The sequence below is a fragment of the Prionailurus bengalensis genome, chromosome D2 (assembly GCF_016509475.1).
Source record: "Prionailurus bengalensis isolate Pbe53 chromosome D2, Fcat_Pben_1.1_paternal_pri, whole genome shotgun sequence".
In the NCBI taxonomy this organism is placed as follows: domain Eukaryota; kingdom Metazoa; phylum Chordata; class Mammalia; order Carnivora; family Felidae; genus Prionailurus; species Prionailurus bengalensis.
This window is the reverse complement of record NC_057351.1, coordinates 86,599,098-86,615,343: the sequence shown is the minus strand read 5'-3', so window position 1 is coordinate 86,615,343 and position 16,246 is coordinate 86,599,098. Positions and strand designations below refer to the sequence as shown.

The 16,246-nt window shown below is 59.7% G+C and overlaps 1 long non-coding RNA gene across 1 annotated transcript; it reads right to left on the bottom strand.

Moving 5' to 3' along the window:
* Positions 1-3,807: 3,807 nt before the first annotated feature.
* LOC122493402 lies at positions 3,808-9,318 on the bottom strand. The gene is made up of 3 exons (XR_006299886.1): positions 8,702-9,318; positions 4,979-5,271; positions 3,808-3,853 (listed from the first exon to the last, which is right to left on the bottom strand). It is a non-coding gene; the product is annotated as an uncharacterized LOC122493402 (long non-coding RNA).
* Positions 9,319-16,246: the final 6,928 nt, after the last annotated feature.

Genomic DNA, 16,246 nt, shown 5'->3' with positions numbered 1-16,246 from the left:
CCCCCCCGCCACACACACACAAGTATCTAAGCCCTTAATCAATGGATTTGGTGAGTACACACCTCTTTCCTCTTTTCTCTGAGCTCTGTGCGGAGTGGGTCCTGCCCCCGGGACGTGCACCAGCAAATGGGAAAGCACGAGCTGTAGCGAGAGCACGGACAAGAAAGCGAGCAAACACATGATGAATGATCTCACTGAGCTGGAATCATTTAATAGCAAGATACCATTCTAGTAAGTTTTTTAAACATTTATTTACTTTCAGGGAGACAGAGACAGATTGTGCGAGCAAGGGAGGGGCAGAGAGAGAGAGAATCCCAAGCAGGCTCCACACTGTCAGCTCAGAGCCTGACTCGAGGCTCCATCCCACCAACTGTGAGATCATGACCTGAGCCCAAATCAGGAGCGGACGTCTGACGGGCGGAGCCCCCCAGGTGCCCCGAGAGACCATCCTATTAAGTTTTTATGTCATTCTGAGCAGCGGCCTGTTCGAAATCAAACCTCACTCCTCGTACACACGGAATATCCCGAGTGAAATTATTTTCCGGTGATCTGAGCTTGCTGACCGGCCACATGTTTGCTTGGGGGGATCCTCACGGACTACTTGCAGTCGACAGTACTGTTTCCCTTGTTTTAGAGGAAACGTGCAGAAATCCCAGTGTGCCGCAGTCCGTGGCCGACAGTGGCCGGTGGCTCCGGGAGCGGGACGCGGTCGGTCGGTGCAGGACTGAGTGTGACACCCGCGCTGACACCGGGCTCTCCTTCTGGCGGGAGCAGGTCCACAACAGCCCGCGGCGAAAGGGAAGCGGGCACCGAGGCGCCCGCCTCCCGGGACCCTTCACTCTCAGGCCTGGACTGGGCGTGAGGGCGTCAGGAGATCACTGGGAAGAGCCTTGGGGTGCAGGGAGAGGAGGCAAGGCCCGGATGGCCAGGGAGGCCTGGGGACGCAGGGGGAGCAGAGGCTTGGCTGGCCGTCCGCCCGCCCGCCGTGGACAGAGGGAGACCCGAGCTGGGAGGGGGCTGTGGAGGACGCCAGAGCCCCGCAGCAGGTCCCAGAGGCACAGCACCATCCATCCACCCAGGTGGCAGGAGGCAAGAGTCCTGCACAGACTGGGGGGCAGACGTGTCCACACGTCACGTCAGCCCGTTCCCGGCAAGATCCAGGTAGAGGCCACCGAACCGTCAAATCAGGGGACTCTGTTGGCACTGAAAGCCATCCCTCGGTGAAGGCGTGTGTCTCTTTTCGCTGTATTTATATCCTCGTGTTTAAGAGTGGAGGTGTCCGCAAATGTGTGCTGCTGTATCCAGGCTAGAGTCACTCCGTCTCTATTTTAGAGCTAGTTTTTCTGAGCCCAAAAAAAGAAATAGAAGCAAAACAGAGAATTGATCACTACACCCTCTGAAATAGTTTTTCGTACATTTGAGGGCAATTACTAAATCACTACTGAAGCCCCGTCTGCTTGGGGCTGAATGTCATCCTGGCTGGTCCCTGGTGTGTGTCATTCTTTTAGGGTAATCTGCGACGCCAGACCTCACCCCTGTTACAAATGCAGTGTGCTTTCAAAGCTCTTTCTGTTTAAGGTATTTGCTTATTTCTAGCCAGCAATACCTTACGAAACAGGTTCATTTGTGAAAACAGTGATGGCTTGGGTATAATTATAATGAAGAGAACCAGAAGCTCCTCCTCACTCACACCAACCACTTTAATTCACCATTTGTGTGTAACTAAGGTTAATTCAATTCTCATAAGAAAAATTAGTAAAAATCAAATATTTAATTTCTGGTTATATCTATTTTTTTTTTTGCCTCCTCAACTAAAGAGGAATGCATCATTAGTAATATTAAGAGAATTCTGATATTATATAATACATTCTTTTGTTTGGTTGACATCATTTCTTATCCTTTCAATTATAAAATTAAAATACGTGGGCTCCTGGGTGGCCCAGTTCGTTAAGTGTCTGACTTTAGCTCAGGTCATGATCTCGTGGTGCATGAGTTCGAGCCCCGAGTCAGGCTCTGCACCGACAGCTCAGAGCCTGGAGCCTGCTTCAGGTTCTATGTCTCCTTCTCTCTCTGGCCGTCCCCCACTCACACTCTGTCTTTCTCTCTTTCAAAAAGCAAAAATGAACTATTGGGACCTCATCAAGATAAAAAGCTTCTGCACTGCAAAGGAAACAACCAACAAAACTAAAAGGCAACCGACAGAATGGGAAAAGATATTTGCAAATGACATATCGGATAAAGGGCTAGTATCCAAAATCTATAAAGAACTCACCAAACTCCACACCCAAAAAACAAATAACCCAGTGAAGAAATGGGCAGAAGACATGAATAGACACTTTTCTAAAGAAGACATCCAGACCGCCAACAGAGACATGAAAAGGTGTTCAATGTCGCTCCTCATCAGGGAAATACAAATCAAAACCACACTCAGATATCACCTCACACCGGTCAGAGTGGCCAAAATAAACAAATCAGGAGACTATAGATGCTGGAGAGGATGTGGAGAAACAGGAACCCCCTTGTACTGTTGGTGGGAATGCAAACTGGTGCAGCCACTCTGGAAAGCAGTGTGGAGGTTCCTCAAAAAATTTAAAATAGACCTACCTTATGACCCAGCAATAGCACTGCCAGGAATTTACCCAAGGGATACAGGAGTGCTGATGCATAGGCGCACTCGTACCCCGATGTTTATAGCAGCACTTTCAACAATAGCCAAATTATGGAAAGAGCCTAAATGTCCATCAACTGATGAATGGATAAAGAAATTGTGGTTTATACACACAATGGAATACTACGTGGCAATGAGAAAGAATGAAATATGGCCCTTTGTAGCAACGTGGACAGAACTGGAAGGTATTATGCTGACTGAAATAAGTCAGACAGAGAAAGACAGATATCATATGTTTTCACTCATATGTGGAATTTGAGAAACTTAACAAAAGACCATGGGGGAAGGGGAAGGGGGGAAAAAGAGGAGGGAGGGAGGCAAACCATAAGAGACTCTTAAGAAATGAGAACAAACTGAGGGTTGATGGGGGTGGGGGAGAGGGGAAAAGGGGTGATGGGCATTGAGGAGGGCACCTGTTGGGATGAGCCACTGGGTGTTGTATGGAAACCAGTTTGACAATAAATTATATTTTAAAATTTTTTTTAATTAAATTAAATTAAATTAAATTATGTTAGTCTCAAAACAAGCCTTTATGCTAATGCAAGGATTCTTATATGTCCTTCAGTGAAGTTTCCTTTTTTTCCCCCCAAAAACGTTATACGTACTTCTTAAATGTATTTCTGGGTATTTTAATCTTTTGTGCTGTCATTAGGAACATGACTGTCTTCTCACACATATTTCAAAGTAGTGTGGTTTGTAAACAGAAAGGCTATTTCATCTAAATGTACATTTAACAGTTAAGAATTGTCACTTCTGGTTTTTTCTCTGCAATAACTTACTAGACATTCTCTTGGACTTTTCAAGCAGGCAATCACATTAACAGGTTTGAAATGAAGGTTTTAATGCTGTTTAAAGCTAAGTAAGGATACACCCGAAAATGGAAAATATGCGACAGACTTTTTTCAAGCCACAAACAGATTTAATTAAACTGTTAAGTTTTTGAAATATGAGTCAAGTAAAATATTTGCTTTACGACATGTCCTATCACAATTATTTAAATGATGTACCTTGGGGCGCCTGGGTGGCTCAGTCCGTTAAGCGTCCGGCTTGAGCTCAGGTCACGATCTCACACTCCGTGAGTTCGAGCCCCGCGTCGGGCTCTGTGCTGACAGCTGGGAGCCTGGAGCCTGCATCCAGTTCTGTGTCTCCCTCTCTCTCTGTCCCTCCCCTGCTCATGCTCTGTCTCTGTCTCAAAAATAAATAAAAACATTTAAAAAATTTTTTTAAATAAATAAATGATGTACCTTGAAGGGTGAACCGCTTGAAGCAATTCACTGAGAGGGCCCCCCACCCCCCGCCCCCGCCCACACCGCACGCAGACGGAGCTCTGCCCATGGTGCCCGCAGCACAGGAGTTTTCACTGCTGCCGTGCGGGCCACAGACTCCTCCTCCCAGTGCTGCCGGAGGCTGGCAGGAGACCCTGACCCCAGTCCAGCGGCAGAACCACAGGTGGTCCCGTCGCCCACTCTGCGGCCGGGACCCCACCCTCCGACCTCAAAGTGGCTCTGGGAGCGGCTCCTGCCATGTTTGCGTTCGTTAAAAGATCCATCCAGAACTCAAAGTCGGCTTAGCAACTGCAGATTCGGCCCCTTCCAGCCGAAGGCCGGGAAACACACCAGACAGGAGTCCCTGGAATTCTGGGGAGTAACGAACCCCGCCCCCGCCCCCGTCCTGGTGCTCGAAACCTCCCGGGCCCGCTTCTCTCTGCGGCCGAGCCGCCCAGAGCGGGCACGCCCCGCACCTGCTCCCTGACCTGGCCTCCCAGCACCCCTGCTTCCTCCATCTGGACACCCACGGCCGGCAGTGCCTTGGCAAGGACGCGGGAGAGGAGGCCAGGCCTGCAGGGGGGAAGGCAGAGACTCGGCCCGGGGCAGACTGGGGAGGCACGTGGCAGGGCCGGCTGGGGCCGCAGCGGGGTCCCCCCAGAGCTCAGAGGCTGAACCCGCAGGAATACGCGGGCGGCCACGCTTCTGAACACACGCACGAGTCAGAGAAAGCCCGTGGTCCTGGTTCCAGGTAAACGGCTGTTCCTTTGGCAAGACTTTCTCAGCCTGGTTCCTCACCCAGGCTGCAGACCACAGACAGCGGTGCCTGTGACTGTCCCCATCTCTCCTAGGGCGAGCCCGAGCCCTCGTCCTCTCGGGAAAGAGTCCTAACTCCTGACACCGCAGCCGCACACAGGACTCTTCTCCCGCTGACCCAGGAGACAGAGGGACACAGACCTGCCTCTTGGCCCGTCTGTCCCTCAGAGTCCACCGGGCTCCTCCCGGGGCCGCGGCAAGGATGCCCCGCTGACTCTGGGACACCCACCTCCTTCTCGTGGCCAGTTTCCTGAATGGGAACGGAGCCAGCACGGGACCACCCCTGCACTGCCGGCTGGGGGCCCTCGGGGGTCCTGGAGGTGCCGGGCCCCCTGCCCCTCGAGGACCCCTCTCCCCTCGTCCGCTCCTTCTGCAGACCGTGCAGGTCCCAGGGGGCTTTGCTGCCCACGCTCGGGGGCCGAGGGCAGCAAGCCATGAGACCAGATGGGCTGGAACCCCTTCCGGCAGCTACCGCGTATGCAGAGGAAGCTGTCTGAAGAGGCAAAGAAGAGGCCCGGCCGCCTGAAAAGACAAGAAAGAGGAGCTAGAGGGACAGAGAGACAGGGACGGGCCGACAGAGCCTGAGAGAGCTGGAGACAGAATGAGACGGAGGCCAGGGCCGGGGGCCCTGATGGCATCTGAGCCCTGCCCGGGACCCCAGGCCCGGGCTTTGGGGAGCCCAACTTCCTCTGGGTCTGCTGCGCCCCGACTGCTCCTGCAGGCCGGCGCCGGGTCTGAGACATGCTGTCCGGTCCCTCCTCAGGGGACGCGGTCCAGGGTGACCCTCACGCACGGGGCTCCTTGTGCAAGTTGGGAGCACACAGACAGGGACAGCATCACTCTGGGGATTCTCGTGGTGGCCCAGGTCAGGCTGGAAGGGGGCTGGGGGCCGAGGCTGGCGGAGGAGGGGCCAGAGGCAAAACACCGATATTAGTCAGGTACGTCAGGAAATACTCATGAGACTGTAAACAAAACCTTCCCAGAAGAGAATTTGAGCCAAGGGAGGGGACCTGCTTAGTGGGTGAGCCACGTCTGTGCCAACTCCGGTGGGGGCATCAGCTGAGAGCCCGCAAGGTGTCCCCTGGGTGTGGGCAGGTGACAGGGTGGAGAACGTGCCCGGTCCTGCAGGGCGAGGGCAGGGACGGCCTGTGAGGGCCATGGTGGCACAGCCCAGGGCAGGAAGGATGGGAAGAAACGCCCTGGCCGTCCTCTCCCCGGCCCACCCCGCCCGGACCCGCATAGAGGTCAGGACGCAAGCCCGGGGCCGTGGGGCCAGAGCGGAGGGGAGCGTGGACAGGGGTGGGTAGATGGAGCCCGGGTCACCACCCCGAGATCCTGAAGCTGCTGTCCAGCCCTGCGATTGGATTGAGAAGGCCCCCCGTGTTCCCCAGGCTCGCCTACAGCTGCACAGGATGAGCTGGGCCCTGGGGTCATCCGGCTCTGTGGGGGGGAGGGCAAGGCTTCATCCTTGCTGGGGAGGTCCCCTCTTCCCCCCAAGGAGTCACCGGGGTCAGCAGCCCCGGGGTGGTGTGTTTTCCTGCAGAGTCGGCCGGAAAGGGGCTTCTGCTCACGTTAGCCCACACAAAACAATGATGGCTTGACTCTGAGGACTAGTTTCAGTGCGTTCCTTTCCCTGTAGGCCGTTCTTCCAGGAAGCCCGAGTCGGGGCACTGCCATAGGACTGACCCAGGAACATGCCCAGGACATGGGTGTGGGATGGCCTGTCACACAGGACTCAGCTCCTGGCAGCCCCACCAGCCCTTAACCCTGCTCCAGTTCAGGCGGAAGCGTGGAACCTTCCCTCGACTCTCCTGCTTACCTGGCAGAAACCTGCTCCCAGGCCAGGCCACCTCGGCAGGCACCCCGCTCCTCCTGGCCAGTGGGGCCACACCCTCCCCCCGTGATCTGGGCCGGCACGGTACTGCCCTCTCTTGGGGCTCCCCACGGACTCTGGTGTCCTGGTTCTTAGAGGCCCTCTCGGCAGCCGCAGGCCCCATCAACAGGCTCTTAACTGAGTCACAGAAGGGGCCTTTCTGAGCTCCCAGGGGGCATGGCCATTCTCCCCTTCCCGGCAGGCCCAGGTGCAGCCCAGCAGCGGGGGCCGTCGGGCTTCAGGCCCTGCACCCAGGCGTGTGTACAAGGGCCAGGGAGTGCAGCCCCTGGGGCAGAGCAGACAGAGAGCAGGGGACCGGCTCTGGGCCGGCACCACCAGGCATACTGGCCCCGAAGCCGCCGAGTGGGGAGGGGAGGAAGAGGAAGCTGACTGGGGAGACGGGTGGCAGGCGTCAACCAAGGGCCATTGCCTGTTGCCTCCAGCCCTCATCCTCGGGGGGTCATGGGTCCCAGGGCAGGAGGGGGACAGGGAGGGAGGCAGGGCACAGGACCCAACAGCCTGCAGACGCTCAGTCGCCCTGGTGAGGCTCTCAGCCCTGTGTGGTTGGTGGCCTGAGGGCATCCGGCCAGGTCTGCACAGACCCTCCCGGTGCCCCCCTCCCATGCCCACAGCTGGCCTGAGTGTGGTCAGACTGGTTCTGCCCACTCCAAACTGGCTTCAGGTGTCACGGCTTCCAGGCAGCCTGGGGAGCCTCCTCGGTGAGGTCCGCCCGGCCACTACTGTGACCTGCACGGTCAGGGGCTCATGCGCACCTGTTGCCTGCACCTGCAGAATCTCGGGCACCCCCCCTCCTGTACTGGCCATGTTTGGGGGGGGGCCTGAGGGGCCCCGGGAAACTCTGCTGGACTCCACCCTGAAGCCCAAGGGCATCTTGTCCACTTTCCTGTGGACAGGAAGGCAGAGCTGGCCCGGGACACGGCCCTCAGGAAAGTGAGCCCTGGGGGGTGGCGGGGACACGGAGGGGTCCCCGGGCAGCCTGGCTCTCCTGAGTGAAGGGCAAGGTTCCCGGTCGGGGGCGTCCTGGCCTGATGGGGTGGGGCTCCGGGTGCAGCCTCGGGCAAGCAGCTGTACTTCCCGGACTCAGTTTCCCCACCTGTGGAGTGCTGTGCGATACTAGGCTGGGCCCCCAGGGCCGTTACGAGGACAGTAGCGTGCAGGTGAGGACCACAGCCAGGGTCTGGCCCAGGGACCCAGGGTTTGTTGGGGACAGTGCTCAGTCTGAGTTCACGGCTGTGCAAACGGTTGTGAGCGAGCCGGCCGCTGCACACGCAGCCCTCTAGTCCACGCACAGGAAAGTCACCTGACTTTCAAAACATGAGCATCGCAACCCAAAGTTACATAAAAAGGAGAGGCGCTTTCTGGCTGAGCGCGTCCTCCTGACAGCCCCCCCTTCCCCGCCTGGCGGTGCAGGGCCAACCCTCTAACCTCGGAAAAGGCTCCAGGCTATTTTAAGCACGGACTTAAAAAGTAAAACAGCTGTGAAGTGAAAAGTTTTAGGAACATTTCCATTTCCTGGAGTGATGGAAGGAGAGCCTGGCCCGTGGGCCCGGGGAACAGAAGCCTCTGCTGGCAGAGCGCGGGCGTCCGGGCCCCCAGCAGCCAGAACGCGGGCGTTGGGCATGGCGCGTCCTGGCCTCAGGCAGGCAGCCGGGTCTGGCGGGCGTGTGAGTGCCGAGTTTCGGTGATTCATCGGGGTGGGGGCGCTGGGCAAAGGCGGGCGTGACTGCAGGCGGGGACTCAGCTAGGGGAGGATGGCCCGCCCCGCCCCTCCCGTGGCCAGCCCTGCAGTGGGCCTCAATCCTCCCAGGCCAGAGGCCTCGTTGGACCCCCGAGAACCTTCCGGCATTCCTCTGCTGCCCAAGGCGCGGCACCGGCCCGGGGAGAGGGGGCTGCCCACATGCCCAGGCTGCCATGAGGGGGTCTGCAGGACCAGGGGTCCCACACCACTGTGCCCACCTGGCTCGGGGCCCGCTGTTGCCTCTGCACCGAGCCCACCCCGTCCCCTCAGTCCTGGGCTGGGGAGGGGCCGGCAGAGTGGTCATGGAGGTGGCCCCTTACCTCCTGGTCTGTGTCCTCAGTCTCCCTCTCTCTCTTTGTGGCCTTTACCCCAAGGCTGCAGGGTCCGGTGGCGGGCCTGGCCATGTCCGACGTCAATAGGGCTGGACGTCTAGACACAGACCGCAGGGCTCCGTGTAGGGGCGTCTCCCAGGGGAGATCCCAGCAAGAGTGTTCCGATAAGGGGCGGTGCTGAGGGTCCCGTCTCTGGGGTCTGAAGGGCTCCTACAGGTGCAAGCCCAAATGCCCCACCTGGCTGTGCTCAGAAAGGGATACCAAACAGGTGGGATCCCACCCGTGGAGACAGCTTGGGGTCCTCGAAGGCCTCTTCAAGGTCCCTGCCTCTGGTCCCGGGCCTACCCTATTTAAGCCTGACTGTTGGACTTGACTGTTGTGGGGAGCGGGCTCTTTGCCAAGCAACCCTCCGTCCCACCCTGACCCCAAGTGTCCACAAGAGCCTGGACATCGTCTGCTCCGAGGACCTGGGCCCTATCCTGGGGAGGGACACACAGCCCTCACTGCTTGGTGGGCGGCCTGCTGGTCCATCTCCTGGGGGATCCAAGCACCTACCACAATCGTGGGAGCTGTTCCCCTCAAGGCCAGAGGAGGGGAGGGAGGTTCCCAGGCTTAGCAAGGGCCAGGGGAGGCGGGAAGGAGGGAGGAGCGGAGAAGAGGGAGGGGAAGGAAAGGGAGGAGGGAGCAGGGGGAGGGAGGGAAAGGGGGTGGAAGCTCGGGTAAGTGAAAGGGAACACGGCCTCCCAGGGTTCTGGCCCCAACGTGGAGTGTCTAAAGCAAATGAAGCACTCCAGCAGGAAGTCTGTCTACACCCCCCAGCGGGTCTTGTCTGTACCCGTCCTGCTCCCCAAACTGCTGTGCAAAGCCCCCCCCGCCGGAGTCCTGGGGAAGCCCAGCCACCCTCCTTCTTCCCAGAGGCCCCGGGGCCCCGTGCTCAGCCGCAGGCCTGGCCAGCGGGGGTGGGGGTGGCCGGGACGAGCCCAGGGCAGCCAGTGGATGCTGCTGCGGACCGCGAACCGGTGCAGACGGCCCGCGGAGGAGGTGCCCCGGCTGGCCCCGGGGTCTGTCTGCCCCGCGCCACCTGCCTGGGGTGCGACCTGCGGGCCAGACCTGGCCTGGGCAGAATACGTGCCTCTTCGTCTGCCTCTCATCACCCCAAATCAGCTGTCTCCTCTCAAAGGTCGGCCTTTATTTGGAGCAAAAAGATAAATGTGAAGTTTAATTTTCTCCTTAGGGCGGGGTGGGCGAGGGGGTGTGGCCCCCCCTGCCTGCCCCATCTCCCCCCAGCCCTGCTCACCCCTGACTCTAACCTACACTCCCTCCTGAAGCGTTTGCTCAGCCTGCCCGCGCACACGTCTACCCCTGCCAGGCAGACGGAAAACTGCCCCGACCGGGCTCCAGCAGTGGGTGCCCGTCATTCGGCTGGTGTCGCAGCAGCATGTGGCTCCCCCGGTCCCAGCACTGGGCAGCTCATGTGGGATGGTGGCCGTCTCAGGGTCACCTCCCCTGCGGCCCCACTGAAGGGGCCACGCCGTTCCCCGGGCTTCAGCTGCAGGACAGGGCCGGGCCCGGGCGGCCAGTCCGAGGGACTCAGGACTGTGTGCGGGGCAGGTCCCCTGGGAAGTGGTGCTTCCAGGGCACCAGCCGGAGATCGGGGGGCAGAATTCCTGCTTACCCCTCGGCTTTTTGGGAATTCAGCGTCGTCGGTGATATACTTCGATGGCAGCTGGAAGGGACATTCGCAGGTGGCCACATGGGTATATGACGTCAGCAGCACCGTGCTGTGGGCAGCTTCAAGCCCCTGTGCCGGCGGCCCCTCGCCAGTGTGACCCAGGTGTGACAGGCTCACCCCGATTCTGGGGTCAGTCACTCGTCCGCACCCGCACAGACCACACCCGTCCCCCTGCAGAACTGTCCCCTGCATGCCGAGGGGACCTCCTGGAGAGCGTTGGCTGATGACGAGATGGCTGGACAGTCTTCCCCATGTGTGCAGCCCTGAGAAGTGGGCACTCGGGATCACAGTCACGGAGACCTCGGGAGGGCTCTGTGTCCCCTGAGGCAGACAAACCCTGGCTCGTGGCCTTACAGCCCACAGGTTCCTTTCTCATCTTCATTGTAAGGTCTAGGAGGCGAACGTGGAAGTGGTTTCTTCTCACAATGTGTGACGGCCTTTCCAGACACCCCACTCTGGGGTCAGGGGTGAACCTGAACCCCCCAGGCCTGGCCGGCCTTGCTCTCTCCTCTGGACCTCGAGAGGTCGGGCCCCTGCCGTGGAGGGTGGAGTCCCAGCCCCAGCAGTGAGCTCCCAGGTTATCACTGTCCTCAGGTGGCCCCTGTGCTCGGGGACTGAGCCCCGTGGGCACCATCATGACCACCTCGTCTTGTGCCCCCAGAAGCTGGCACCTCTCTGGGTATCATGCAACACCCATGGCCGAAGTGCCCCTTTGGTCACTTGACCTCGTTAGTGTTTGGTAGGTCGCAGCCGTGTCTCCCCCAGCCCAGGGGCGTTCGGGCACAGGCACTCTGGGGAAGTTCCTGTCTCCTCGGGCTTCCTGAGGAGCCTGGGCCGGGCCGCCCGCCTCCCGGACCTCACTGTGTTTCTGTCCAGAGAGGCAGAGGGTGGCTCTGCCCCAGGACATCCGGCTCACTTTCCCTCTGAGTCCGGAAGCTAGTTAGTTCTGGAGCACCGGCACCTTCCCGCCCCACTGCTGCGTGGATGCGGCTCTAACACCAGAGGTGACCCCATGCGGGTGGGAGAGCACCAGCCAGCTCTGGGGTGAGGCTGGGGTCCGGCCCTCGGGTAGGTGCCTGTCCCTGGGGTCTCTGGCACTGGAGGATGCTGGGGCTCTGGGGTGAGGCTGGAGGCCGTGCCGGCCGAGTTGGAAGTCCTGGGCTGGATGGGAGGAGGGGGTTGTGATGGCTGGAGGACCCTGCAGGCGTGCCCTTGGGTCAGCGCCCCCATCGTCCAGGGCGCAGGGGTTCACTGGAGAGATTCCGAGGGAGGGGCTCAGAGCACGGGCTTCTTAGCCGGGGCTTGGCTCCCATGGGGTAGCCCCCAGCGGCCACTCGCTCCTTCCCCAGCAGGAGGACTGTCCCGAGGGCCGCGACACTGTGTGAATGGGTCACGGTAACCAGGAGAGGTGCTGGCCTGACGGCCGTTTCTCCTCTGGAAACAAACTCCGGGCGCGGGCGTTTGGGGAACTCCTGCACCCCAAGATGGCTCAAACTCCTGCTCCGAGGCTGTGACTTCTCGCCTCGGGTGACCAAAACGACCTCTGGGGATGGGGTGCAGGGCCAGCTTCCTGGGGCGTGGGCTGGACAGTCCCACAGGACACCAAGCTCAGAGGGACCCCCGGCTTGTCTTGAAATTCTGGATCATTTTCACTTGACCCCCACATAAGCCTGTTCTTCAGGGGGCGCTCTGACCCGTGTAATGGGCCAGGGGCCTCCCTGTGGGGCGCCCGGGGAGCCGAGGAGAAAGGGTGTCCGCTGGGAGGAACACAGGTGCAGGGACTCCGGCCCCTGGGCCCAGGGAGGGATGGGCCTGAGTGTCCAGGCGGCCCCACCACCCCTGACCACGTCCCTTCCTCCTCAGAGAAGGGAGCCCGCCCAGGAGGGGCTCTGTCCCAGCCTAATAATAACTCCCAGCCTGGCCCCAGCCGCTGGCTATTTTTAGAGCCCCTAACCCAGCCCCCACGTGACTCAGCGAGGCCTCAAGCGGGGATGAGAAAGTCTCAGGATGGCCCGTGGCCAGGGCGCTCCAGGCGGATGGGCGGGCGTGGGCAGTGGGGGGCCCAGAAGCAGGCCAGGCCTTCAGAGGAGGCTCCCGCCTCCACCCGCCCCGCCCCTCCCTCCCTTCCTCCCTCTCTCCCTCCCTCCCCCACCCCCACCCTCCAGCCAAGCATGGAAAATCTGATGTCAGAATTCCAGCCTTGGCAAAGAATGCTGACCTTCTCCTCCTGGGGAGTCATGGGCCTAAGGGGCTGGGCCTGGGTCTCCCCCCCCTCCAGGTGTCCCCAAGCACCCCGGGGGCCACTGCCCTCCTCCCCTCTCTGACACCCCGGTGTGGCCAGCATGAGCACCTGAAGGCCCCACCCTGTGTGTCCCAGGCTGGTCCTGCCCCCAGGAGCCCGGTCCGTCTGTCCATCTGTCTGGCCAGGCCACTGTTACTGGAAGGGTTTCTGGGGCTGGTCGCCTGGCTGAGTGGAGCAGTGGGTGGGGGGCACTGCGCTGCCCAGTAGTGCTGAGGCCCCCGACCCTGTCCAGTCCTTGAGGAAGTGTCTGCAGGATGGGGGGGGGGGGCAGTGGGAAGAGCCAGAGAGCTGTGGACATGCACGTGAGCGTGCGTGTGTGTTCCGGTGTGAGCGGTGTGAGCTTTCGCGTGTGTTCTAGTGCGAGCGTGCCCTGTGTCCCGGTGTGAGCGTGTGCGTGTGTTTCAGTTCTGGTCTGAGAGTGCGCGTGCACGTGTGTGAGTGCATGCCCACATGTGCACGTGTCTATACATGCGTGTGTGCTTGGGTGCTGCTGTGTGTGCTTGTGAATGCACGGGCAGGTGAGCACGCTCGTGTGGACACACGTGTGCGTGCACGTGCTGTGTGATGCGCGTGCACGTAGGGCGCGTGTACACAAACGTGTGTGTGCACATGTGTACGTGGGACCTTTGGTCCCTTCCCAGCAAACTGACTTTCTTCGGCGCCTTCTGGCCAAGGGGAAGCGCCCCGAGCCGCGTCCCCAGTAGCTGCCCTGCAGGTCCCACCCAGCAGGAGCTGTGCCGCCAGCTGAGGGGCAGGGAGGAGGCGACGGCGGGGCTCCCTGTGCTCTGGGGGCCCCCCCCCGGGATGGGGGAGGCCGAACGGAGGGGCTACCCGGAGCGGGGGGTGTGCGTGGACTCGCTGAGGGTCCCGGCTGGAAAGGGCAGGCCTCGGGAGCCCTGGCAGGTCTGGGGGCTTTGGGCGGCCGTCACCTCAGCGAACACAGGTGCAGACACCCGGGAAGGGCCCCCCCCCGCCCCCGCTTCCTGAGCGCCCCCCAAGTGTGGGGTTGTCTTCCCGCTGGGGGGTGTCTGTTGTCTCTCACTCCCCAGAACGCGATGTTAACCTTGGGCTCGCAGCCTCCGGTTCTCCCTCCGTCGTTGGCTTTCTCTGCTTGGAGCGTCCGGACGCTGTTGTGTTTAGGGAAGACACTGCTTCCCGGGACGGATCATGGCGACCATGGCACCTTGTGGATCCTGCGTCTTCCTACTCCCGAGGCCTCAGCGGGACGAGGGAAAGTGAAAAGGTTTGTAAAAGCCATTTTCTGGAATGAAAGTATTATGCTGGTTTTCGTTGACTTCAGAATCACTTGGAAAAAGGTTTTCATTTAAAATATTTGGCTGCCTGTCCTGTCGCGGACTTCCTCCCAAACCCCCCACCACCCGCGGATGGTGGGGGGGAGGGAGGAGGAGCCCGGAAACGCACCCCACCCGGCCCTGCAGGAACCTCTGTGGCTGGTGCATGTGGACTGGAAGCCACCTGGGAGCCCACCTCCTCTGGCCACGTGCCAGCCCCCTCGGCCTCCGGGTCGGGACCCCCGGCCCGTGCCCACCAGAAACCTGAGCGGCCCTCACGGCTGCGGGGATCCCAAGGGCCCCTTGAGGCTCCGTCCCCAGCACATCCCCGTGACCTCAGAGGGCAGGGGACCTCCCCTTGATTCATGCGGACCCAGGGCCGAGCGGGAGCCATGGACACTGGGCCTGGAGGACAGAGGACACCCCAGATGTGGTCCCCAGGGGTTCCCTGCAGCAGCCCTAGTTGGGGGGGCCCTAGCAGCCCCCAGGGAGGGACCCAAACCAGACCCCAGTCCTGCCACTGGTGGACACAGGATGGAGCCCTGTGTGCACATGTGTGCACCCGCAAACACACACACACACACACACAGCATACGCACACGCCACATGCATGCACTCAACATACACACACGCGTGCAGCACACAGGTATACAACATGCACAACCACACAGCCCACACACATCACAGAGCCCGTAAACTGTCCTGCATACGGGACGAGGAATGAACGGCATCGGTCTCTCCGATGATCACACAGAAGGACAAACCTTCGGACGGGAAGGAGACTGAGGCATCCGGGGAGTCAGACAGCGCGGAGGAGCCGCGGGCGGGCGGGCCGCTGGGGGATGCACGCCACAGAGGGAGCAGGAAGGGCACACAGGCCCTGGGCCCAGGTCCTGGGGCCCCCGGCTCTGAGGAGCAGGCTTCAGGCCCACAGGCAGACCCTCCGGAGTCTGGAGACGACCTACCACAGCCCGTCCGCGGGGACAGGGGGTCACGTGCTTTGGCCAGCTTCCGGTGGATGAAGGAGACCCCAGTCTTCAGTTGCAAGGTCGAAATAATTGTCTTGCCAGGTCATCTGCGGGGCTCAGTCGGTTAAGCAACCGACTCCGGCTCGGGTCATGATGTCACGGTTTGTGAGTTCGAGCCCTGCATCGGGCTCTGTGCTGACAGCCCAGAGCCTGGAGCCAGCTTTGGATTCCGTGTCTCCCTCTCTCTCTGCCCCTCCCCTGCTCGTGTTCTCTCTCTCTCTCTCTCTCTCTCTCTGTCTCTCGAAAATTAACATTAAAACAAAATTCTTTTAGAAATGGTAATTGTCTTACAAAAGACCACGCGTCACACAAAGCACACACTTGTTTGCAAGTGCGTGTTAGGTCTTTGTAACATTTGTTCGTGCGTCTAACAGACCTCATAAAACCTCAAGGATGCCGAGAAAATGCTTTTGTCGGGACCACATTTTTTTCACCTTGGTGACAAAACTGGCCGCGAAGGAGAGCGCGTGGTAAGGACCCCTCAGCAACTTGGGCCGTGCCTGTCACTTCCCCCGACAGGGGACGGCCCGCAGCGCTCACAAGGGAGGGACCCGGGACGGACCCGACACGGACGGAGGCCCTCCTCACGCTGGGCTGGGCCAGCCCCCCTGGCTGCCACAGAGACCCCTGGCCACTAAGAATTTAAACAAACCCCCCAAACAGCTCAAAGAGGGGAGCACAGCCACGGCCAGAGTGCTTGGGACACCGTCAACCTGCAGATACTGCTGGGGACAATCCCGGGACATGTCAACAGCTCTTCCCAGGGGCACACCGCCAGCCTTCGATCTTGTCATTGTGAGGGGAGTGAAGGTCTACGCACCTTTCAACTCCCTTAGTTTTAAAGGATAATAACAAGCAAACCGGGGGAAAGAACTGAGCGTCTTGTAAGCCAAAGCTGAAAAACCAGAAAACCTTCCAAGTTGACCAATAATCCAACTGCTGGTGTGTGGGAAAAAATAGCAACAAAGAAAGAGATCCATGGCAAATAGAACCCAGAAAAAGAACAAGAATATAAACATGCAGAATTATATAACAATAAGACACACAGTTAAGATCTGAAAATCCGATGAAAGTATAAATGAACAGAATGGCCTCAAGAAGGATGAGAAAAACTGCACGGACCAGTCGATGGCAACAGATTTCTGAGAAACGTTATTGCCTGGGCAATCTTTTCCAACA